This window comes from Ranitomeya variabilis, chromosome 2 (genome assembly GCF_051348905.1).
Source record: "Ranitomeya variabilis isolate aRanVar5 chromosome 2, aRanVar5.hap1, whole genome shotgun sequence".
Classification (NCBI taxonomy): domain Eukaryota; kingdom Metazoa; phylum Chordata; class Amphibia; order Anura; family Dendrobatidae; genus Ranitomeya; species Ranitomeya variabilis.
Genome location: NC_135233.1, coordinates 38167138 through 38192357, shown reverse-complemented (window position 1 = coordinate 38192357; position 25220 = coordinate 38167138). Strand labels below are relative to the sequence as shown.

General features: G+C 43.6%; 1 long non-coding RNA gene across 1 annotated transcript in view; it reads right to left on the bottom strand.

The window, feature by feature from the left end:
• Window positions 1-1126: 1126 nt before the first annotated feature.
• LOC143809056 (uncharacterized) overlaps window positions 1127-25220 on the bottom strand; it is a 67281-nt gene continuing 43187 nt past the window's right edge. The window contains exons 3-4 of the long non-coding RNA XR_013222047.1: window positions 15550-15604; window positions 1127-1675 (exon numbers count right to left, since the gene is read on the bottom strand). This is a non-coding gene — a long non-coding RNA (uncharacterized LOC143809056). The remainder of the gene's footprint in view (window positions 1676-15549; window positions 15605-25220) is intronic.

Below are 25220 nucleotides of genomic sequence, written 5' to 3'. Positions count from 1 at the left end.
ATCTGGCTAATCGTTACTCGGACGTGTCCGCTCTTCGCCAGTCGTTACACTGGCTGCCCATTCATTACAGGATACAATTCAAAGTACTTGTTCTCACCCACAAAGCTCTCCACAGTACGGCACCCCCTTACATCTCCTCCCTCATTTCTGTCTATCGGCTTAGCCGACCGCTGCGCTCTGCAAACGACTTTCAACTAACCTCTGCACTAATCTGTACCTCCCACTCCTGACTCCAAGACTTCTCCCGTGCTGCACCAATCCTCTGGAATGCTCTACCCCAAGATATTAGGACCATCCACAACTTGCATAGTTTTAGGCGCTCGCTCAAAACACATTTGTTCAGAGCGGCCTATCACGTTCACTAATCAAACTCATTTTATGTTTGTGTGTGTGTAGCCCATTCACTACTTCCATCTACCCCCCACTCCCTGAAGATGGCTGGACCATCATTGTAAATACATCATTGTAAATACACACCTGTACTTTATATCTCCCCACCTCATTGTAGATTGTAAGCTCTCACGAGCAGGGTTGTCTTATTTCGTCTTATTTTGTCTTATTTTGCTTTATTACTGTATTGTTAACATTGTTACCCATGACTGTTGTGTTTGAAACTGTTTAACTGTAAAGCGCTGCGGAATATGTTGGCGCTATATAAATAAAGATTATTATTATTATTATTATTATTATTATAGCGAGCAAGGAATGATCGTGCTACTTCCTTTAACCATTTGATGTTATTATATTGCTGTGTATTATGTTAATTTTTTTGCAGTGGGTTTCGCCTGAAAAAGACATCACAAGCACATACCCTCAGTGCTGTAGACTAGTGGTTGGGATCACTCCCGTGCACAACCAGCCCTATCATGTGATTGTAATAGATGATCAGGTGGGGTCCAGATCCCAGTGATGGATCCTCCACCAATATTCTATATCAATAAATGGAGGAATCTGCAGAACAAAACACCTCCATGAAGATTTGTGAATGACCCCCATAAATCATATTTGCCATTGGAGTGTAATACTTATGAATGCATCTATAGGATTATGTGCGGACGCCTTTTACATCATCCAAGTACATTAAGATAAATGAGAAGCGATACGATTTGCCATTTTATTCCTGCGATGCGCTGAGAGCTGCCATGTGAAATGCTTTATAAAGTATCACTGCACTTAATCCAGATGATAATGGCAGAATGTGCTGTTCTCATCGGCGTCCTGCTCAATGCCTCATTGTGGGAGATTACATAAGAGGTTAGATGATGAGGATGAATTAAGGTGGGAGCTGCGAGTAATTAGAAGACAAACGCCAGAGAAATTGCCTACGTCAGCCGTCGCCTTCTGTGGGGCTATATCCAAACTTCACACTATTCAATTGTCACGGATCTTCTGTCTGGCGTCTTTCATCTACGGTCTTGTTATATGCAAGAGAATAATATTATGTACTGCTTTCATAGAAAAGCCGTGTCGTGGAGAGATGTTTCCAATTAAACCAGGGCAGGGGAGTCTTTAAAGAACGTCTTTTTTTTTTTATTATTCTTTTACAGAAGAAAAATGAAGCGGCTTTCATCGTACTCCTGACTGTTTCCTTTTTCCTCCTTTCACATATTTTCTTCCCTGGGGATTACTTGCTTTTAAACAAATCCACTGGTAAATCTTGTCCTACACAAGCAATCTGAGGATAATCAAGACAAGAAATGACAATTTTACTCATCTAAAGCCATTGTTGTAGCTCTTTTAACACCGGCCCTTGTGTTAAGACAAATTAGAGGGGCAGTCCTAGCCGAAAAATACAGTCATCGAGACGATATGTTTTAGGCTGGGATATGCATGCAAGCTAGAAAACTACGGGAAGCTTTCACGCCTTCTAAAGTGGGGCACAAGAAATACCATGGGTCTCCGATATTTCACTCTGCCCCCTGCACATTATAGTTCCTTAAAGGGGTTGTCCACTACGTGGTCTTCCCCTTTATAAATGTAGTACTCCCCTTTGTAAAATAACATAACATAGACTCACCTCCCAGCAATATTGGCACCTGGCCTCCCTTGACATTGTTATGTCTCGTGAGCCCTGCAGCCAATCAGCGATCACTATTGGGCTGCAGAACGGTCACTTCCTCGGACAAGCAAAACAAGTGAGATCTAGCGGGATAATTAGATAAAGTGCTAAAGGGGCGAACTGAATTTTTACCCTTGATAAAGGAAAGCTTAGCTTATAATTGTGGCATATGTCAATCACTGATTCTTAACCGCTCTGGTTTAAAGGCGATATGTCACCAGGTCAAAAGTATCCAGTTTTTGCTTTTCTTTTATTCTAGCTTCTCCCCTGAGTATTACACTTTTTTCTTTTTTTAAATCCTCCATACAGTTCCAGAGATATAGACCTTTTTATTTAGTGACAATTTTTATGGTCATTACAAAGGGGGTGTGGTTCATGGAATTATTTGGGGGCGTGTCTTCGGAATGTTCTGTATCATGAGCCACGCCCTCTTAGTAAAGATCATGAAAAATTGTAGTAAATAAAAAGGCCTATATCTCTGGAACCGTATGGCAGAATTTTAAAAAGCAAAAAGTGGAATGCTCATGGGTAGAGATGGGAGGACACCTGGATGTTCGGGTTCAGCCGAACAATTACTAAAAGTTTGGGTTCGGGTACCTGGACCCGAACCCCATTCACTTGAATAGGGGGCCAGAACATCCGGTGTCAGAGAGCCGCGGTGAAAAGACAGTGTGAGCGCTCAGCTGTGATCGGAGGTATACAGTTTACCTCTAGTCACTGGTGTCAGCTGATGGGACAACTGCTCCCATCATCCGACACCTGCTGCCGCTAATAACAGGGAGAGATGGAGTCTAAATCCTGGCACCTCCACCGATCATATGATCAAAATGAGTGTGGCGCACAGGAAGTTGCACAGCGCCACATATTGAGTAGTGGCCACGGATGGTACTGCAAGCTCTCTCCTGTACAAATGACAGATTATATTCTTGGAGCTCTTTCAGTCTATGTATCAGGCGGTAAAATATGTCTCAGATATACGGTTTAAAGAACGTTTTAATGCACACAAAAAAAAGTAATTTCCTAAGAAAAATTCACGGCTTTCTCCATCTCCTTATTAAGACGACTAAGGCGCGAGAGTGATACAGGCGTAATCTATGGTGTTCATTACAGATTTAACATGTGTCTAATGCTTGTTTAGAAGAATAAGCTGGAGGTAATCTTCATTTATGCATGGTCCATTGGCCTTCACAGCTGGAATTTATGGAAGATCACTTCTGGACCTGAAAAGGTTAATTGATAACCCGCTGCGCGGCAGAAACTAAGACGGGCGCAGACACATTCGATGTGAATTGTTATTGGGCTAAATGAGGTTTTCTTTCTATGGAGGCGCGCTCTGAACATGCTGAAAGGGCACTAGTTCACAGTCACTTTCTCTGAAATTACCAAATCTGCTCGGGAAGCCTTCATTAGGATATTAAATGCGACTTAATAAGTGAAAGTGATTTGCATCACTGATAATCGGGGGCATTAATCAAGGCAGCTTCTGGCTCCTATCACAATATGTTTCATGTTCCATTGTAAAGCCTCTTTAATTCTGTAGGGCTTCTTAAGAACGTTACATTTAGAAAGCCATTTTTAAAATGATTTACTTAGCAAAGATCACTATAAATAATGTTCAACTCACTTTGCAGCGCTGTGCATCAATATAATTAATACTGGGAAGCCCGCGTTCGACGCCGCGCGCAGCAGATGTGTTTCCATTATCAGACTTACGCTGCACTTACCCTAATACGAGCCTTTTATTCCCCAGTAAGTTTTCAGAACCAAATGTCTGGATTTGGCACATCATTTCCAAGTCAGGGTTTTAAGGCTTCAATTTAGATTTTATTATTTTATTTATTTATTTTTGCAGATTTGTTGTTGTTTTCTCTGCTTTTTTTTTTTTAGCTTTTTATTTTTTTGCATTTTTTTTGCAGTCAATTAAAAATATAGAAATATCTAAAGAATCAAATTATTATATAAAATTCTAAATTAAATGCTAAATTGAAATAGAAAATAATATATCGAAGATGTGTGTTAGGGAAGGTGCAGACGAGAGTATTTTTGGTCCAAGTGCGATCCGACAAAACGTCAAATAAATAATGTCTTATTATGTCTGACTTTTTGCAACTTGATTTGACATTCGGATTGCGAGTCAATGAATGTGAAGAAACCATTGGACTGTACTCAGATGACACCTGGGTGCAGTCCAATTTCCGCGTACTGACACAATGGAGAAGATGGAGAAATTTTGTTCTCCATCTTCTTACCGGTTGTCTCATTCGAGAGAATCGGATCATACTGACACTTGGATCAGAGTCATTTCCATAATCAGCCCGATTCTCTTAGATGAGAGAATTTACGGACATACGCACCGGCCCCTTCATGACCTTGCCCTTTTCCGTTTTTGCATTCTCGCTTTTCGCTCCCCTCCTTCCCAGAGCCATAACTTTTTTATTTTTCCGTCAATATGGCCATGTGAGGGCTTGTTTTTTGAGGGACAAGTTACACTTTTGAAGAACACCATTGGTTTTACCATGTCATGTACTAGAAAATGGGAAAGAAATTCCAAGTGCGGTGAAATTGCAAGAAAAGTGCAATACCACACTTGTCTTTTGTTTGACTTTTTTGCTAGGTTCACTAAATGCTAAAAATGACCTGCCATTTTGATTCTCCAGGTCATTATGAGCTCATAGACACCAAACATGTCTAGGTTATGTTTTATCTAAAAAAAATTCCAAACTTTGCTAAAAAAAGTAAAAAATTGTGCAATTTTCCAATACCCGTAGCGTCTCCATTTTTCGTGATCTGAGGTCAGGTGAGGGCTTATTTTTTGCATGGCGAGCTGTCGTTTTTAATGATACCATTTTGGTGCAGATACGTTCTTTTGATCGCCCGTTATTGCATTTTAATGCAATGTTGTGGCGACCAAAAAAACGTAATTCTGGCGTTTCAAATTTTTTTCTCGCTACTGGGAGAGAGATATGGGAGAGAGGAGAGACCGGGTCCAACTAACCATAAGAGTTTACACTCTACAGGAGAAAGAGGACCCCACTGACCATAAGAGCTTACACTCTACAGGAGACAGAGAGGACCCTACTGACCATAAGAGCTTACACTCTACAGAAGAGAGAGGACCCCACTGACCATAAGAGCTTACACTCTACAGAAGTGAGAGAGGACCCCACTGACCATAAGAGCTTACACTCTACAGAAGAGAGAGAGGACCCTACTGACCATAAGAGCTTACACTCTACAGGAGACAGAGAGGACCCTACTGACCATAAGAGCTTACACTCTACAGAAGAGAGAGGACCCCACTGACCATAAGAGCTTACACTCTACAGAAGAGAGAGAGGACCCCACTGACCATAAGAGCTTACACTCTACAGGAGAAAGAGGACCCCACTGACCATAAGAGCTTACACTCTACAGGAGATAGAGGACCCCACTGACCATAAGAGCTTACACTCTACAGAAGAGAGAGGACCCCACTGACCATAAGAGCTTACACTCTACAGAAGAGAGAGAGGACCCCACTGACCATAAGAGCTTACACTCTACAGGAGAAAGAGGACCCCACTGACCATAAGAGCTTACACTCTACAGGAGACAGAGAGGACCCTACTGACCATAAGAGCTTACACTCTACAGAAGAGAGAGGACCCCACTGACCATAAGAGCTTACACTCTACAGAAGAGAGAGAGGACCCCACTGACCATAAGAGCTTACACTCTACAGAAGAGAGAGAGGACCCTACTGACCATAAGAGCTTACACTCTACAGGAGAGAGAGAACCCCGCTGACCATAAGAGCTTACACTCTACAGGAGAGAGAGGACCCCACTGACCATAAGAGCTTACACTCTACAGAAGAGAGAGAGGACCCCACTGACCATAAGAGCTTACACTCTACAGAAGAGAGAGAGGACCCTACTGACCATAAGAGCTTACACTCTACAGGAGAGAGAGAACCCCGCTGACCATAAGAGCTTACACTCTACAGGAGAGAGAGGACCCCACTGACCATAAGAGCTTACACTCCACAGGAGAGAGGACCCCGCTGACCATAAGAGCTTACACTCTACAGGAGAGAGGACCCCGCTGACCATAAGAGCTTACACTCTACAGGAGAGAGAGGACCCCACTGACCATAAGAGCTTACACTCTACAGGAGAGAGAGGACCTCACTGACCATAAGAGCTTATACTCTACAGGAGAGAGAGGACCCCACTGACCATAAGAGCTTACATTCTACAGGAGAGAGAGGACCCCACTGACCATAAGAGCTTACACTCTACAGGAGAGAGAGGACCCCACTGACCATAAGAGCTTACACTCTACAGGAGAGAGAGGACCCCACTGACCATAAGAGCTTACATTCTACAGGAGAGAGAGGACCCCGCTGACCATAAGAGCTTACACTCCACAGGAGAGAGGACCCCGCTGACCATAAGAGCTTACACTCTACAGGAGAGAGAGGACCCCGCTGACCATAAGAGCTTACACTCTACAGGAGAGAGAGGACCCCACTGACCATAAGAGCTTACACTCTACAGGAGAGAGAGGACCCCACTGACCAGAAGAGCTTACATTCTACAGGAGAGAGAGGACCCCACTGACCATAAGAGCTTACACTCTACAGAAGAGAGAGAGGACCCCACTGACCATAAGAGCTTACACTCTACAGGAGAGAGAGGACCCCACTGACCATAAGAGCTTACATTCTACAGGAGAGAGAGGACCCCGCTGACCATAAGAGCTTACACTCCACAGGAGAGAGGACCCCGCTGACCATAAGAGCTTACACTCTACAGGAGAGAGAGGACCCCGCTGACCATAAGAGCTTACACTCTACAGGAGAGAGAGGACCCCACTGACCATAAGAGCTTACATTCTACTGGAGAGAGAGGACCCCACTGACCATAAGAGCTTACACTCTACAGGAGAGAGAAGACCCCACTGACCATAAGAGCTTACATTCTACAGGAGAGAGAGGACCCCACTGACCATAAGAGCTTACACTCTACAGGAGAGAGAGGACCCCACTAATCATAATAGCTTACACTCTACAGGAGAGAGAGGACCCTGCTGACCATAAGAGCTTACACTCTACAGGTGAGAGAGAGGACCCCACTGATCATAAGAGCTTACACTCTACAGGAGAGAGAGGACCCCACTGATCATAAGAGCTTACACTCTACAGGAGACAGAGGACCCCACTGACCATAAGAGCTTACACTCTACAGGAGAGAGAGGACCCCACTGACCATAAGAGATTACACTCTACAGGAGAGAGAGGACCCCGCTGACCATAAGAGCTTACACTCTACAGGAGAGAGAGGACCCCACTGACCATAAGAGCTTACATTCTACTGGAGAGAGAGGACCCCACTGACCATAAGAGCTTACACTCTACAGGAGAGAGAAGACCCCACTGACCATAAGAGCTTACATTCTACAGGAGAGAGAGGACCCCACTGACCATAAGAGCTTACACTCTACAGGTGAGAGAGGACCCCACTAATCATAATAGCTTACACTCTACAGGAGAGAGAGGACCCTGCTGACCATAAGAGCTTACACTCTACAGGTGAGAGAGAGGACCCCACTGATCATAAGAGCTTACACTCTACAGGAGAGAGAGGACCCCACTGATCATAAGAGCTTACACTCTACAGGAGACAGAGGACCCCACTGACCATAAGAGCTTACACTCTACAGGAGAGAGAGGACCCCACTGACCATAAGAGATTACACTCTACAGGAGAGAGACGACCCCGCTGACCATAAGAGCTTACACTCTACAGGTGAGAGAGGACCCCACTAATCATAAGAGCTTACACTCTACAGGAGAGAGAGGACCCTGCTGACCATAAGAGCTTACACTCTACAGGAGAGAGAGGACCCCACTGATCATAAGAGCTTACACTCTACAGGAGAGAGAGGACCTCACTGACCATAAGAGCTTACACTCTACAGGAGAGAGAGGACCCCACTGACCATAAGAGATTACACTCTACAGGAGAGAGAGGACCCCGCTGACCATAAGAGCTTACACTCTACAGGAGAGAGAGAGGACCCCACTGACCATAAGAGATTACACTCTACAGGAGAGAGAGGACCCCACTGACCATAAGAGATTACACTCTACAGGAGAGAGAGGACCCCGCTGATCATAAGAGATTACACTCTACAGGAGAGAGAGGACCCCGCTGACCATAAGAGCTTACACTCTACAGGAGAGAGAGGACCCCACTGACCATAAGAGCTTACACTCTAAAGGAGAGAGAGAGGACCTCACTGACCATAAGAGCTTACACTCTACAGGAGAGAGAGGACCCCACTGACCATAAGAGATTACACTCTACAGGAGAGAGAGGACCCCGCTGATCATAAGAGATTACACTTTACAGGAGAGAGAGGACCCCGCTGACCATAAGAGCTTACACTCTACAGGAGAGAGGACCCCGCTGACCATAAGAGCTTACACTCTACAGGAGAGAGAGGACCCCACTGACCATAAGAGATTACACTCTACAGGAGAGAGAGGACCCCGCTGATCATAAGAGATTACACTTTACAGGAGAGAGAGGACCCCGCTGACCATAAGAGCTTACACTCTACAGGAGAGAGGACCCCGCTGACCATAAGAGCTTACACTCTACAGGAGAGAGAGGACCCAACATGTTAGGGCATGTTAGGTTAGGCTATGGGTTGAACTAGATGGACTTAAAGTCTTCCTTCAACCTCAATAACTATGTAACTATGTAACTATGACCCCGCTGACCATAAGAGCTTACACTCTACAGGTGAGAGAGAGGACCCCACTGACCATAAGAGCTTACACTCTACAGGAGAGAGACTTGCCCAGTGACTCTAGAGATGGAAAATTACTCTGCTCCGATGTGCTCCGCGATGACCCCGCGATCTGATCATCCGCTAGATGTCATAGATGCAGGACATTATGGGGACTCCTACACGGCAATGGGAAATTATATTAGCCACTTTCTGATGTTTCAGTAGTGTGGGAAATGATGCCCGGTACATTTTTTGCTTGTTTTTTGTAAACCGTGAATCGAATCTCAAAGTTTTTGAATTTGCGTAAAACGTGAACTCGATCCTCCATGAATTGATCGGCTCATCTCTAAATACTGATAATATTAATACATTTGAGAGACTCAGTCCCCTATATAAATTATTATGTAGCTGAATTTGCATCTTGGGAGACTCCCTGTAATCTGAGGTCAAATAATTTTTTCAGTAACTTTTTCTCTGACAAGAACTCCTTGTAGAGAGTAAGACAGCGGCATAATGTCAGATCGCTGCAGCCCCATCACTGTCTGTGGATCTGATGTGTGATCGTTCCTTTCAGAGGGATACAGATGTAGTTCTAATCCATGGCAGCAGTACGTGTAAAGACAGACAGGTTGCTATACGGTACATATGCTTCACACTAGGCTTTCAGTCCTTTTTTTGACTTGGCAAAGTAAACCTTATGAAGATGAGTAAATGTGACAAATTTCACCTGAATCATCTGCAGAACGAGCTCAGGTATAAAATGCAGGAACTTTTAACAAATTGTTTCCAAGAAGACTCACAATACAATATAAAATTCCTCTCTACAACTTTGCAAATTTATTAACTCAATATATACCAATGACAAATACAGAAAACCTATTTGCTACATATCTACAGGCTTCAGGCTTCACGCACAAAAAGAAAAGTGCCTCACAAAAAAACTTTAGCCCCACAGAATGGACCCCACCCTCATTGGGATCTCCCAAAAATGTACTGCTTTTGTCCTTCGTTTGATATAATTATGAATGTATGCAGCCAGCACTAGGTGGCGATGATATAATTGGGACTGTATACAGCCACCACTAGGTGGCGATGATATAATTGGGACTGTATACAGCCACCACTAGGTGGCGATGATATAATTCTGACTATATACAGCCACCGCTAGGTGGCGATGATATAATTCTGACTATATACAGCCACCACTAGGTGGCGATGATATAATTCTGACTATATACAGCCACCGCTAGGTGGCGATGATATAATTGGGACTGTATACAGCCACCACTAGGTGGCGATGATATAATTCTGACTGTATACAGCCACCACTAAGTGGCGATGATATAAATGGGACTGTGTGTAGCCACCACTAGGTGGCAATGATATACTTTTTACTGTATGCAGCCACCAATAGGTGGCGATATAATTGTGACTTTATGCAGCAACCACTAGGTGGCGATGATATAATTGGGACTGTATACAGACACCACTAGGTGGCGATGATATCATTCTGACTGTATGTTAGACTCATGAGGTGAGGTGGATCCACTAAGCCCAATGCTTGGGTGGGCACACGGGCCATGAGCATCAGTGCAGTATGTAGATGAGGCACGCAGGACACAAATAACTGAGGAACAGGACACTGCAGGTAGGTGGAGGACATAAGTAAACTGCAGGCAGACAGAGTATGGGAAAGCACAGGTAGGCAAAGGATGTCAGGAAACCGCAGACAGATGGAGCGAAGGATGCCGCAGGCAGAGGGAGGACATTAGGAAAGCGCAGGCAAGCATGGTGAAGTGCAGGAAACTACAGTCAGGTGGAGGAAGTCAAGAGACTGCAAGCAAGTAGTGCCATGTTGGAAGCCGCAGGCAGTTAGGAGATGATACTCCGGAGTAAAGGGAAAGTCAGCAACCAAGTTAGCAGCACACAGCTAGGAGGAGGTCCAGAAAATTGCAGGTGGAAAAAGAGAAGAGGTACAGCAGACCAGGGGACAGAACTCCGGAGTCAAAAGAAGCCGTGAACAAGTTGGAAAAAGCACTAGAAGCTGCAGGTCTACAGGAGACGACCTACAGCCCGCAGTCAGATGGCTGTGGACACACAAACTGCAAGTTTACGCTCAGATTCAATACCAAAGCCCACCAAAGTACACCAGACCACTTACAAAACCCAATGTGGAGCACCAAATCGTTCACTGGACTGAGGCAGAAGAAACAGCGTCCAGACAGGGACAGGTGTGTAACAGAACACAGCCACCACTAGGTGGCAACAATATAATTCTGACTGTAAGCAGCCACCACTAGGTGGCGATAATTGCATATGACTTTCTGTAGCATTAAAAGGGTATGCCAAGCTCAAAGAATGGAGCTGCATTGCTAGGATATGCCATCACTTTGCAAGAAGCAACCCAAACTCTAATGCATACAATTTTACTTTCCTTTTAATTTGGTACAATATATCTTTTCTGGAAAAAAAAATGCCACACTTGACCAAAAGATGTAAGCAGTATAGAAATAAACCCCATTCTCAATAAACTTGTTCTGCAATACTAGATACAGCCCATCCACAGGTGTGGCACAAGTCCTAGAAGAAAGCAGATATCCTGTTCAAACCCTGTTCAATCCCTTTTCCGAGGCTACGGACTCCACTGCGTTGGTTTTTTACTTATTCATTTGATTGCTAAATACAAAATGAAGCAATTTTTCAAATGGTTTTCTTAAAAAAAAAAAATATATATATATATATATACAGGGGTTGGACAAAATAATGGAAACAACTGGAAATATCAACAAAAGTTAGTTTAATATGGTGTAGGTCCACCTTTTGCGGCGATTACAGCCTCAATTCTCTGAGGTATGTATTCATACAAGGTGTGAATTGTTTCCAAAGGAATTTTAGCCCATTCTGCAGTTAAAACACCCTCCAGTTCTTTGAGCGACGATGGCGGCGGAAATCGACGTCTAACTTGAATCTCTAAAATCGACCATAAATGCTCAATAATGTTGAGATCTGGGGATTGTGGGGGCCAGGTGAGATGCTCAGCTTCATCAGAATGTTCCTCGTGCCATGCTTTAACGATTCTAGCTGTATGAATTGGTGCATTATCATCCTGAAAGATGGCGTTCCCCTCCGGGAACAGTGCTTGAACCATTGGATGCACTTGGTCGCCCAAAATGCCTAAATAATCTCGGCTGTTAATTCTTCCATGAAGGGATATCATTGGCCCAGCGGATCTCCACGAAATAGCACCCCAGATCATCACAGAACCTCCGCCATGTTTTACGGTTGGGAGAAGGCAGTCTGGATGGAATGCTTCTTTCAGCTGTCTCCAAACGTACACTCGGCCGGAGGTCGGAAATAGGGTAAACGATGATTCGTCTGAGAATATCACATGTTTCCACTGCTCGAGGGACAAATTCTGGAGGTTTCTACACCATTCTAAATGCTTGGAAAAATTTGTCATTGAGAGCAGCGGTTTTCTAATTGCAGGTCTTCCGTGGAATCCAGATTTGTGCAGCTCCCGACAAACAGTTTTCGTGGAAACTGGGTTCTGTAGGTGTTCATTGAGCTCAGCAGTGATTTTCGAAGCCGTGGTCTTGCGATCCTCTCTCACAATTCGCTTTAGAGTCTGACAGTCTCTCTGTCAACTTTGACTTTCGGCCGGACCTGTGCTTTGCTGCGGACGTTTTTCCTTCTCTTTCAAATGCAGCCATTACTTTGGAGACAGTACCTCTTGACACACCAAGCATTCGGGCACTTTCTGTTACACTAGCGCCTGCCATACGAGCACCAACAATTTGGCCTCTTTGAAAATCCGAGAGGTCTGCCCACAGGGTATATATATTAGATTCCTTGATAAGGCGTTGATCCAGGGAACTAGTCTGATTGCCGTATGTGGGGTCGGGAAGGAATTTTTTCCCCCATGATGGAGCTTACTCTTACCACATGGGTTTTTTTTGCCTTCCTCCTGGATCAACATGTTAGGGCATGTTAGGTTAGGCTATGGGTTGAACTAGATGGACTTAAAGTGTTCCTTCAAGCTTAATAACTATGTAATTGGTATCAGGTTTTCATCAATGTTCTTACAATTATGCCAAACAAACAAACAGTTAATTTACATACACATATCACATAACACAAATAATCAACTACAAAACATTACCATATGTCACGGTTTGCATGTTTATCACATGTTCGAAGATTATGATGCCAAAACGTTAGGTGTTTCCATTATTTTGTACAACCCCTGTATATGCTACCATTTTACTGTAGTGTCTGTGGTACTATTATATATAGTTGTTTTTCCTACTGCTTTTGACATATGTAGTTCAGCACCCTCTATGTAGCAGCACCTTCCCTCTCTGCTCTTCCCCTCCCTTCTCTCAATGTTCAGGATAGCATATGGGATGGGGAAAGGTTGTCAATGGCAAAGTAAACTGGATTAGAGCACACCCACATGATGCTCCATACTGTATAATGGCCATTGGCCACACATGATGCTCCATACTGTATAACGGCCACATGATGCTCCATCCTGTATAATGGCCACACATGATGCTCCATCCTGTATAACGGCCACACATGATGCTCAATACTGTATTATGGCCACACACAGTTCTCCATACTGTATATTGACACCCCCCCTCCTGTATGCATGGCTCATATTCACCCCCCCTATGCATGGCTCATATTACCCCCCCTTCTGTATGCATGGCTCATATTACCCCCCCTTCTGTATGCATGGCTCATATTAACCCCCCTTCTGTATGCATGGCTCATATTAACCCCCCTTCTGTATGCATGGCTTATATTAACCCCCCTTCTGTATGCATGGCTCATATTCCCCCCCTGTATGCATGGCTCATATTAACCTCCCCCCCCCTGTATGCATGGCTCATATTAACCTCCCCCCCTGTATGCATGGCTCATATTCACCCCCCCTGTATGTATGGCTCATATTCACCTCCCCCCCTGTATGCATGGCTCATATTCACCCCCCCCCCTGTATGCATGGCTCATATTCACCCCCCCCTGTATGCATGGCTCATATTCACCCCCCCCTGTATGCATGGCTCATATTCACCCCCCCTGTATGCATGGCTCATATTAACCTCCCCCCCTGTATGCATGGCTCATATTCACCCCCCCCCTGTATGCATGGCTTTTATTCACCCCCCCTGTATGCATGGCTCATATTCACCCCCCCTGTATGCATGGCTCATATTCACCCCCCCCCCTGTATGCATGGCTCATATTAACCTCTCCCCTGTATGCATGGCTCATATTTACCCCCCCCCTGTATGCATGGTTCATATTTACCACCCCCCCCTGTATGCATGGCTCATATTCACCCCCCCCCTGTATGCATGGCTCATATTCACCCCCCCCTGTATGCATGGCTCATATTCACCCCCCCTGTATGCATGGCTCATATTCACCCCCCCTGTATGCATAGCTCATAATCACCCCCCCCCCGTATGCATGGCTCATATTAACCTCCCCCCCTGTATGCATGGCTCATATTCACCACCCCCCCCCCCTGTATGCATGGCTCATATTCACCCCCCCCCTGTATGCATGGCTCATATTCACCCCCCCCCCCCCTGTATGCATGGCTCATATTCACCACCCCCCCCGGCCCCGCCGTATGCGTGGCTCATCTCCCCCCCCCCGGGCCTGGCTCTGGCTGTATGCGTGGCGCCGCGGCTCATCAGCTCACCGACACTCCCATCCTGTGTGGCTCGGCTCCCCGTCCACCGCGGGCCTCCTACATCCTCCCCGGCCCCCCCTCCTCCCTGGCTGACGCTGTCAATCATCATTCATACTCACCTCACACACACCGCGCAGAAGGACGGAATCTTCAGAGTCGGAATCCTCCGCCAGGCTGTCCCTGCGCAGCACCGTCCTCCTCGCCTCGTCCTGTGTGAGCGCCGTGGTCAGGTGGTACCGCTTAATGAGGCGGCACCATGTGACCGCTCACACAGGGCGAGCTGCAGTCGTGCAGTCGCTGAGAGCAGACCAGCCGGCACCGCTGGAGCAGGTGAGGTGAGTATGAGACAGACAGTCAATGGGGGCTGTGCCAGCAAGGAGGCATCAGCGGCGGCGGCGCTGGGGGGGCGGGGGGGGGGGCGGTCGGACCGGACCGGACAAAGTGATATTAAAAAAAAAAAAACCTGCTCAGGTGCCGTCCCCCCGCATTGCCCCGCCCTAGGCACGTGCCCTCACGTGCCTAGTGGCAAATACGGCCCTGAGGACAACATTGGATCATTCAGAGATCCACAATGAACTTCTGGAGAGAGTTTGCTGCACTGAAAGTAAAGGGGCCGAATAATATTGCACGCCCCACTTTTCAGTTTTCGATTTTCCACAAAAATTTAAAATATCCAATAAATTTCATTCAACTTCACAATTGTGTTCCACTTGTTGTTGATTCTTCACCAAAAATGTACATTTGGTATCTTTATGTATGAAGCGTGATATGTGGGAAAAGGTTGAAAAGTTCCAGGGGGCCGAATACTTTGCAAGGCACTGTATATGAGGGCATTACACTGAATGGAGCACTATGTGGGGGCATAATACTGTATGGAGCACTATGTGGGGGCATAATACTGTATGGAGCACTATGTGGGGGCATTACACCGTATGGATCACTATTTGGGGCCTATTATACTGTATGCTTATAACAAGAAAAAAGAAAAATTAAGTCAGCTCACAGTTCCTCGTCTCACTCCGGGGATCCGTCCGTCAGCCAGGGTCGCAGCTCGGCAGCTGCAACAACGAAATACAGACAAAAGATATGTGACCCGGCGATGTAGAATCCAGTATACCCTCAGAGGTCTTATTTGTATAAAACTTCCATTTATTGAGAAATCGTTAAAAAATGTAAAAAAACACAGTTTCATGCAGTCAGATCAAACCAATGGACATCTAGAGCAACATGTTTCGGCCTGTAGCGAGGCCTTAGTCGTGGTCTCACTGAACAGACACAAATAGACATTATATAGCTACAAAAAGCAAGGCTAGATAATTTCAAATATAAAATGTTTTTTTTTCAGGATTTAGTTAATACAAAAATATAAAACTCTAATAATATTTCTTATTCTGTTACCCAATCAAAAAAAATTGTCCTCTAATATCAGAAATATTTCATTTTTCTAAGTATTTTTACCACGGCTACAACACATCCCTTACATCTGAATAACATCTATTATTAAAGCAAAGAAAATCACATCTGTAATTCATCTAGTGGAAATAATGACTAGTTTCGACTTATTTAATAGATGTTTAATTCTTGATTTTTTTTTTGCTAAATAAAGTTTTCTGACCTTTGGAGGAGATTCTAGCTTCTAGCTATGTGTATAAAACACCTTCTTTCTCTGCCTTGTTAAGAATCTTTTCTTATGAAGATGGCAGCACAGTGGTTTGTAACCGCCATAAAAGCTTACAAATTCTTTTGAGGTTTAGCTGCTCAGCTATTCAACTCTTACCACAAAAACTTTGAAATTCATAAAGAAAAAAATAATGTAAGTTTTTGAAGGACATGTGTTGCTGTAGGTGATCCCATTAATTAAAGTGATTGCCTGCTAGGAAATGATACTTTTTTTTTTGCAAGGAAAAAAAAAAAAAAGTTTTATGAATTTATTAGAAGCCTGAAGGTAGCTTTATATGCATGAGGCTTTATATGCTACTTATGCAATTTTTCTATCTGATCTGATAAAAAAAAACCTACTTGAATGCTCCTGGAGCACGTAACGGCAGTGCTCGCAATTGTATGTTTATATTAATTGCATTGTGTGACAACATACTAATGAAGCTTATCCGTGGGAAGTTTTCCGCTAATCTTAAAGGGGTTCTCAAGTTTGATTAAATTATCTTGAAATGCGTGTAAAATAGCATTATATACAAGTTACTTATATATTTCAATTAACAAAGGTGCCTTGATTTCCTGATACCAGCAGCAAACCCAATTCCCAGAAGCTTCCCTTTCAGCTTGTCGTTGACACAGTAGAGCATTTATCTAACTGGGTCATTTCAATAGCTAAGCCAACCTCCGTCTCCGTCATGGCCGATACATAGATAAAAAATGGGTGTTATGCCCCTGTCCTTTATCCGTGCTTTGCTTCTCTCGCTAAGGTCCGCTAGGCTCTGTTGTGCTCCATATTGGGGTTTGCAGATGGCCCGATGTGATCCCATGTGAGCACCTCTCCGGGCTTATATAAGGCTCTACTATTTCTCCAAGCATCTTGACCTGCTCTGCTGCCTGTCTACATACACTATCCTGGATGTCTTCCGCCTGCCTGCAGTTTCCAGTTTCCCAGCTGCCCGTCTGCAGTCTCCCGCCTGCCTGTGGTTTTCCGGTATCTCAGCTATCCATGTCCTTCATGCCTCACTTGTTTGCTGTACTGATGCCTGCGGCCAGTGTATCCACTAAGACCTTGTGTTTGGAGGATCCACCTCGCCTGGTGAACCTAACAATGGGGCTGGCTTGTTTTGCTTATTTCTTGTTTTGAATCCCTGTTTCCTCACTTTAATTGACTATTTGATATCTTCCCGGTCATAATCCAGATATGGACCTTGGTTTTGGCTTCAGGCTTCTCGTTGAATACTCCCTCGTACTTCTCCATGACTCTGATAGTATTCATGGTATCAATTCTTGGTTATCGTGTGATGTTAGCCTCTGTAGTCAATGCTACATCCCTTCCCAACATCTGTATTAGCATATATTAGTTACTCGAAGATGCATGACTTGTGGATCTCATGCAGAAAGTCCATATTTCCCAGAGGGAGTTAAGGGTCAAATACTGAAGGGTTCATGCCCTAGATTCCCAAATGTGCCTCCATGAGACTATACTAAAAAGCTACTTGTGAGCACAATGGCCACTACAAGTGATGTATTAGGAAGCCAAGGGCTACACTAATTATGCAGGGTTATGTGCCGAAAAATGCAGAAGAGGGCACTATAACTAGAGAGCTGTTTTTCAGGTGACGGCCTGCCTCTTGGACTTAATTCATTTTCATGCAGTGTATACTTATTTGTCAGAAATCTTACTGCCACAACTCTCTGGCTACTCAACATCATGATGCATTTGTTTAAAGACTATCTGAAAGTCCCATCTGGACAAACCCATCTTACAATGAAGTCAACTGGATGTTAGACTGATCGCAACGACTCCAACTTCCCTAACCAGGTGGATCTACACTCCCGACATATTTACCACTGAAATGAATGGGTGATGACCATTACAAAATGGTTGCACTGCAACCGCCAACACAGTAGATATCTTCTCCAGCTCATCCTAAGCGGTATACTCTTTTTTTATAATGCTCATATGCCCTGATAAGATATCCAGCAGGAGAGTCCATTTTAAAAATGTATACGGCAATTGTAAGATGTTTAGCTATTCAGCTACATGTAAAAATAACCTGTCCCTAGTACACAAATTTACTTTTGCTTCTATGTAATATTAACTTGGTAATGACTGATTAGATGATACCTTTTTCTGCAAATTGTGACTCAAGTGTAAGAGCACTACCCATTAGAACTCCTTCACGGGGCGGCCTACCGGAGGATTCTCTTGTTCACCGGTGGGCCAGTCCGAGCCTGCCCACGGCTGATTGGCAGGTACCATCAGTAGAAAATTTGAGCCATTCATGGCCGTCTGTAATCTGTGACTGGAGTAATCATGATGTTGTTACAAAGTCCTTCAGAACATCACAATAATGTCTTGTTCTATTCAGCAGTTGTTACCTTTATGTATATTATTATAAACATAGACACAACCTTATCACACCTTAACATCACACCCACTGCTTACCCATCATGCCAACCAAGTGTTAGCCCTCATTTCAACTCCTGGCTACTTAACTTTACTGTTAAAAAAAAAGTAACTTTTTACATGAAAAAAAAATTGCAGTTGGAATTTATCCAAAAAAAGAAAATAAGAACATAAGGATTTTACTATAATCAGCAACATCTTCGGTTGTATATATAAGACTCTGGGGAAAAATGCCATGCAAATAGGACATTATATCTACGTGCACATCTGCATTTGCCTGGATACAGATTGATTTTGTAATAACTTTTTCTATAAATCTATATTTTGTGCATAGATAATTAAATTTGTAATTTATGTCTTTAAAGAAACATGTTTCTTTCCACTGGCGGACACCAGACATTTTCTCATAGTCAGTATTTTCTTACACAATGTCCTGTATCTAGCTCAGGGCCCAAGGTAGCATTGCATGACATTGGAATTCAAAAACACCACAGGTGGGATCCCTGTGTCATGCATTATCTCTCATAATTAATACTAGCCATAATCAACTTTGCCTGTAAGATTCCATTGCATACAGAACATTTCCAAATTGTTTTGTAAAGTTAATTGCCAGCCGTATACAAACTAGGGGAGTTAACTTTTTTTTAGGGTCCAGATGCAACTGATAACTTAACACCCATCATATTGTATTTACACATATGCATAATGTCTCATACTCTAGATGACCGAGCATGTATATGAATTACATGAACATCCCAACTGTGTAATACCTCATTTCACCTGCGGGAATGCTGTGGGCCTGGATTCCCCCACAGTTTGCAGTTGATCACTGAAAGTTACAAGAGGAGGATTCCCTGCAATCAGCCTATATAGTTGTCAAGTGAAGAGTGCAGAAGAAGAAAAGGAGGTGGGGAGCACAGGAAAGGAAGAAGAAGAGGAGGTGCTGAGCACCAGAGATGGAGAAGAAGAGGAGGTGGGGGGCACCAGGTGGCGAGCTACAGAAGTAGAGCAAATAAGAGGCAAGGTGAATATTTATTTATTCTTTATTTTTTCAGCTCCAGAGCATTATAAGGAGCATTTAATTTGCATCGAGTAACTACAACGTGAATCAAATTTCCCTGCCAAATTCGAGCAATCTGCCGAATTTGAATCTCAGCAAATTTGCTTATCTCTACCAAGCTTCCCGAAAAAGGGGTTGTCCCGTGAATAAAGTTCATTTCAATCAAAGGATCTTGAAATAATAATAAGTTCCACAATTGGATGTATTAAAAAATGTTCCTTTGCTGAGATAATCTTATAAATGTGCCCCTATTATGTACAGTGTCTTATTTTCTGTGGTCAACCATGCAGAGCTACTGCAGCTCATGGTTGGCATATACCATAGCTCCTGGCCAGGGGAGGAAGCATAAGTCACTAACGATAAGTGAGTACACAGACACACGGTAGGGGCTCACTGCTGCTGCCCCTGTGATAAAACAGGTAAGGAAATGTTACCTCAGGAAGTGTTTCTGCTATGTCACTATTCTGCTGAGCTAATCATAAAACAAGTCAGTGACTTAGGAGTACCAGTGACTGCTGAGCTTCTACGTCACTGACTTGATTTATGACGAGCTCAGAGGGCGGTAAACATAGTAGAAACACCCACTCCTGTGATAAAACAGGAAGGAAAATGTGTTACCTCACAGAAATAAGCAAATGAGAGTCCCTGCCCTCTGAATATATAGTTATCATAAGTGACTTGTGCTTCCTTCCCTGTCCTGGAGCGGTGGTATGCCTCGACAATGAACTGGAGCAGCTCTTCATGCTAGGACACAGCAAATAAGACAGTACATAGCAGGGAATTATCTCAGCACAGTAAAAGAAAAAATTATTACATCCAATTGTAGAATTTATTATTATTCCAAAATACATTAATTAAAACATACATAGTTTGTGGGATATTCCCTTTAAACTTTTTCCTGTTCTTTCTAAATGGAAAAATATTTGTTTTTGATGAGTAGATCTTGTCTGTTAAAAGTTTCTCTGAAATCTATAGCAAATAACTTAAAGACTTCCACTAAAACAAGCCTGAATATTGTGTTATGTGGTGGTAACTTAGTCACTTATTTACTGTGTAAAAGACAATGAGAGAGTCTTGACTTCTCACCTTCACTTCCTCTTTATGAGGCATTCTCTCATCACACAGGTATCTTCCCAGAGCTGAAAAACAAGCCGTGCGGTTACAGTGCATCTCTTTACAGATGAAAATATTCCCCTGACTCTTGAGGGAAAAAAAATGATATCAGAACTATTTTGCGCTTTGACACAAATTTGGCAGAAACTGCGAGCAGCACAGCAGGTGTGAAAAGAAGCGTTAACACGGATTTCCATCTTCCTTCTACAAAACTACAAGTCACAGAGCCATTACATCTGATTAAAGCGACGTCCTGATCATTTCCCGACTTACAAAGCCCTGGGTTCAGTTCTTACAGTTCTCGGAATATTTTATATTTTCAACATTCAAATATAGCTGTAGACCCCATGTCACTCCGCAATGATGGTTCAAGTGGAAAAACTGGAGACATTGGCCAACATTATGGTGGTAACACCATTCCAAAGAAGAACTCTCTTAAAGGGACAGTACAGGGCCAGCTCAGAAGTTAGAACTGTTGCCTTGCCTTGATTGGGTCCCGAGTTCGAATCTGACCAAGGGTAACCTCTACATGGAAGACTGATTGGTTAAACTTAGATTATGAGCCTCAGAGGGAAAACAGTGCTGCAGAATATGTAGATGTTATATAAATGAATACAATAAGTGAATATCGACCCTAGAATGCCAATTTTTCATTTTATCAAAATGAAAAATGTAGTGCTGATTCATTTTTAATACACCTTGACAACAGTTGGAACTTGTTTTTTATGCTACAAAGTCACATATCACCTCCATAGACAGAGATCTGCAGTACAGTATTATATATTGACTACATGTTGCCAACGCTAGGGGAAGCTAAAGAGCTTACTGCATACTGTTAACATGTTGAACTCAATATTAACTTTTTAAAGGGCATTTGTCTAAGCTGCCTATATGGACATGTATATCATAGAAGGTTGAATAAAATCATGCCTGGTGCAGCACGGCGGCTCAGTGCAGCACTACAGCCTTGCAGCGCCGTGGTCCTGGGTTCAAATCCCACCAAAGTCAACATGTGCAGTGAGTTTGTATGTTCTCTCCGTGTTTGCGTGGGTTTTCTCCGGTTTCTCCCCACACCCCAAAGGGAATGTAGATTGTAAGCCCCAATGGGTATATTGCCGATAATGTCTGTAAAACCTCTTAGTTATTTCACACGTAAGGGGCGGACCTCAAGGTTTTGTTACCGGATACTTTTGGGGCTTTTGAAAAATTGAAAAAGTATTTTATGTCTGCTCCTGTTCTAACCCAACCCAATCTTCGGGAACCATTCATTATAAAGTTGATTGTTTCAGAGGTCGGGGTAGGGACCATTTTATCTCAGGGGCCCAAAACTCTGACTACGGTAATTTGAGGCCGTGTACATTTTTCTCAAAGAAATTTTCCTCTGCTGAAAGAAATTATGATGTCGGGAATCGTGAGTTACTCGCTGTAAAATTAGCTTCTGAAGAATGGAGCCACTTTTTGGAGAGGGCAGTAAATCAAATCACTGTGGTCACTGATCATAAAAATTTATCTTACATTGAATCAGCTAAACAGTTAACTCCTAGACAGGCCAGATGGTCCTTATTTTTCTCTAGATTCAAGTTCTATATCACATTCAGGTTAGGGTATAAGAATGTGAAGGCAGACGCACTGTCACTCAGTCTTGATTCAGTTTCACCTCCAGAACCTCCATACTCCATTCTTCCTAAGGGCTTTGTGGTATCCTCGGAGTTGAAAGCGGACATCCGTAAAACTCAGTCGTTGGCCCTGTCTACCACTCCAGGGTTCAAGCTATTTGTATCACGCCTGTATCACGCTTGTTACAGGAGTTTCATGATTCCATCTTGTGTGGCCACCCTGATTTAATAGCTACCCAGAAAGCAATTTTCAGACTCTTTTGGCAGCCATCAATGAGTAAGTATAGGAGCTTCTCACAAAATTAGAATATCACCAAAACATTAATTTATTTCAGTTCTTCAATACGAAAAGTGAAACTCACATATTATATAGAGTCATTACAAACAGAGTGATCTATTTCAAGTGTTTACTTCTGTTAATGTTGATGATTATGGCTTACAGCCAATGAAAACCCAAAAGTCATTATCTCAGTAAATTAGAATACTTTATAACCACACCTTGAAAAATGATTTTAAGATCCAAAATGTTGGCCTCCTGAAATGTATGTTCAGTAAATGCACTCATTACTCTTTTTGCATCAAATACTGCATCAATGTGCTGTGGTTTGGAGGTGATCAGCCTGTGGCAATACTGAGGAGTTATGGAAGCCCAGGTTGCTTTGATAGCAGCCTTCCGCTCATCTGCATTGTTGGGTCTGGTGTCTCTCATCTTTCTGTTGACAATACTCCATCGATTCTCTATGGGGTTAAGGTCAGGCGAATTTGCTGGCCAATCAAGCACTGCGATACTGTTGTTTTTAAACCAGGTATTGGTACTTTTGGCAGTGTGGACAGGTGCGAAGTCCTGTTGGAGAATGGAATTTCTATCTCCAAAAAGCTTGTCGGCAGAGGGAAGCATGAAGTGCTCTAAAATTTCCTGATAGACGGCTGCGCTGACTTTGGTCTTCATAAAACACAGTGGACCTACACCAGCAGATGACATGGCTCCCCAAACCATCACTGATTGTGGAAACTTCACACTAGACCTCAAGCAGCTTGGATTGTCTGTCTCTCCACTCTTCCTCTAGACTCTGGGACCTTGATTTCCAAATGAAATGCAAAAGATACTTTCCTTGTGGAGTGTGTCAATGACTGCCTTCTGGACATCTGTCTGTCAGCAGTCTTCCCAATGATTGTGGAGCTACTGACACAGACTAAGGGACTTTTTTAAACACTTAGAAAGCCTTTGCAGGTGTTTTTTGTTAGTTATTCTAATTTACTGAAATAATGACTTTTTGGTTTTCATTGGCTGTAAGCCATAATCATCAACATTAACAGAAATAATCACTTGAAATAGATCACTGTGTTTGGAATTACTCTTAACATTGTGTCTCATATGAGAGAGCAACTTGTCTCCAAGATCTGGAGAGCTTTTTCTAAGAAACTGGGGATTGACTAGTCTTTTTCTTCTGCTTACCACCCTGAAAACAATTGTCAGATGGAGAGGACTGTTCATCTTTGGAGCATCTTTTGAGGTGTGTTTTGATGCTGCTCAGCAGGAGGACTGGTCCTCTCTCCTACCTCTCGCAGAGTTTGCCTTTAATGGTTGGGTCAATGAATCCACTGGAACTTCACCATTTTTCTGTAACTATGGGTTGCATCCCTATTTTGGTAAGTTTCCAGGATAAATTATGAGTTTCCTGGGGTGGAGATCGCTATACAGAATCTTGGGGATGTCTGGAAGGAAGCTGAAAGTAATATTGGGGTTGCTCAAGTTCTACAAAAAACAGAAGTCTGATAGAAGAGATTCAGTGGTTCCTGTCTTTAAGGTTGGAGATAGAGTTTCGCTATCATCCAGAAACATTAAACTTAAGGTACCTTCAGCGAAGTTAAGTCCATAATTCATCGGTCCCTATGAGGTCCTGGAAGTGGTCAATCCGGTGGCATTTAAGTTGAAGCTTCCTCCATCTCTCCACATCTATAATATCTTCCATAGATCCCTGTTGAAGCAGATTGTTCCCTCAGTGGTGTCACCCTCATCATCGCCTCCTGTTGACAGTCTAGTGTATAAGGATCAAAGGGTTGTGTATTCTCGGAAGGTCTGAAATCTCCTTCAGCACCTTATACTTTGGAAAGGATACGGTCCAGAGGAAAGATCCTGGGTTCCATCTCGATCATTGACGGCCGATCAACTGGTAAGGGTCTTTGCTAGGTTTCCTTAGAGTCCTGGGGGTCCAGTGGCGCACCTAAAACAGGGGGTACTGTCACGGTTTCATAAGTGACTGTGGTCTAGAGACTCTGTGAGTGAACTCTAGGGACTCTGTGAGTGACAGCTCAGCTGCACTATGGAATCTGGAGTGTGCTGGACTGTTGGTTGCGTGAGTGACAGTCCAGCTATCCAATCTGATCCTGGTTCATGTTGGGCTGTCAGCATTGTGATTGACTGCTCTGCTGCTCTATCTGATTTAGATTGCGGACATTATCTCAAGCGCCTCCCATGCTTAATCATTTGCAAGGTATTTAGCTGGCTAGCTGTTAGTAGTCAGTGTCAGTTGTAGCTCTGCTTATGCTGGATGTGTTCACTTAGCTCTGTGTCTCTTTCCTCAGACCCTGTTGCCGAACTTGGGATTTGTTGTGACTATTCTCCCTTCTTCTTTTGACGCTGTCTGACTTCAGGTATCTGACCCCGGACTTGGCCTCTTACTATTCTCTTGTTGTACTCCCTGATTTTGACGTACCCTCCTGGCATTTGACCCCAGACTGTTTCCTACCCACGCCTTTGGCTAATCCCTCTGCACTACAAGCCCTCCTAGTATCTCACCTCAGACGTCCTAACTACC